Below are 1,993 nucleotides of genomic sequence, written 5' to 3'. Positions count from 1 at the left end.
AGTTTGGCGGCAGCCGCTGAGAGGCAAAATGGGGATTTTTCCAAAAGTGTTTTTAGTCCAAAGCCTAGACACTTACACTCTATTTTCTGATTGCAAAAACCTATGATGATTTTTTTAAGTAAACGTATTCTGGAATTTAGTATAGAGAAAGATAATTCTGACTCTTGAAAAATGTCTTGTACAGAACTTTTTAATTATTATTTCTGTCATTATCTGTATTTGCCACAAGAGAGCTGACTACGGTATAGGGCTTTGTGCTTAATTCTGTCCTTGTCAAAAAGAAGCTGTTTTTACAGCTTAAAAGAAACTGTAAAGTTTTCATTTCAGTTTAGAAATTCACCAGTCTTGGCATTCTATCTCCCTGGTTAAGTCGATAATAATTTCCTACAAGTTTATTTTTCAGTCATTTCATTAAACTGCTTTGCCTGACTTGGTTCTTTTTCATATAAATTGTTTTTATCTTCTGGTTCCATATTTCAACCTGAACAGCTACAAATATTTAGTTGCATGATATTCAAAAACTGCAATCTTTTTTCCTTAATTAGATTTAAATATATGGAAATTATTCATTTTCTGTTTTTTCACATTTCTTTGTACAAAGAGGCAAACATCTTGGATTATTTTCTCAGGAAAAGATTGTGGAGCTATACAGGAAATGGAAGGTGTAGCAAGCCATTTTAAGTATCAACTACACTACTGCTTTACTATTTTACTTTATTATAAAAATATTTTTGTTCATTGAAGGAGAAAACTTGTAGAAAGCAATCTTGAACATAGCAAATTGCTCCACAGAAATGGGTTTTGCAGGTTTTCATTCAAATAGCAACTATTTAAAAAATTATATTTCCCTAGTTAGTCTGAAAGGCTGCCCAAACTAACCTATTACTATGTGTGAACAGCCAATGATGTTGGGCTGATGGGCCCAGATTCTGGTAAGACTCTTAAATGACCTGTTAAGGAACTTCGCTGTTTTAAAACAATCGTCATTTTCAGATTTCCAGATTTAACCTAAGGCTGAGTCCCAACAACACAAGCTTTCCTTTCTATGGCTGGCTAGGGCTCCCCATCACTGGACTTGGACCTTGATTTTCAATCATCACCTATTATACACCCTGACATTTCTGCCTCTCTGTGCTTTTCCTATAGCTGCAAAGAACAAGTAAATGAAATGAGCCCAGAGGATTGTAATCATCTCTGCTTCTCACTGCAGCTAAAATGAGTCAGCTTTCTAATTTAGGGCTACTGAGAAGAGGTTTGGGAACTTTTAGGAATAGATCAATATTATTATGGAAGATTAAGGAATTGTAACAAAATAACTGAATAGAATCTAAAAGTCAAAATGAGTGAGTGAGGGGCCATAATCTAAAGTCTAATAGAAGAACACATACTAATGGACATAAATATTAGGGAACACTATACCCACATTACAGCATAATATAATTTTTCCAGGAATTCTGAAATATTTTTACCATTATATTTCTCAAGATACAAGAATTGCTGGGTATGTACCCTTCACCCAGGATGGCAATCTATTATTGTTGAACAAAATTTTTACTCACTTTTACAATGGTCACATTTTAGAGCACTTCAGTTTTTAAATACTGAAGTTACTCAAAAGTAAAATTTAAATATTGAAAAGATATGATACTCTAAAATCAAAGTAAGTTTAATAATATGGGCAATAGTGACCACATTTCCTCAACTTTAAGACGCACATTTTTTTCACATTTTAGCATATCTGAAATTGGCATATATCTTACCATCAATGGCATCTTACAATTGAAAATGGTATCATTTTTGCCCTTTCTCAGTGGAATACACACCACTGAGAAAGAAATAATGTTGCGTCTTAGAATCGATGGCTTATTAAATTTGATGAAATGCAGCATTAGGAAAGGAACCAGAAATATTAGGAATGAGATGAGCTCCGGAAACAACAGCTAACACCCAGTAGGAAGCAGACCTCTGTTAGATGGTGTTTGTGGGCAGTTGA

The sequence above is a fragment of the Lipotes vexillifer genome, unplaced genomic scaffold (genome assembly GCF_000442215.2).
Source record: "Lipotes vexillifer unplaced genomic scaffold, Lipotes_vexillifer_v1.1 scaffold677, whole genome shotgun sequence".
NCBI lineage: Eukaryota > Metazoa > Chordata > Mammalia > Artiodactyla > Lipotidae > Lipotes > Lipotes vexillifer.
This window is presented reverse-complemented; position numbering follows the sequence as displayed.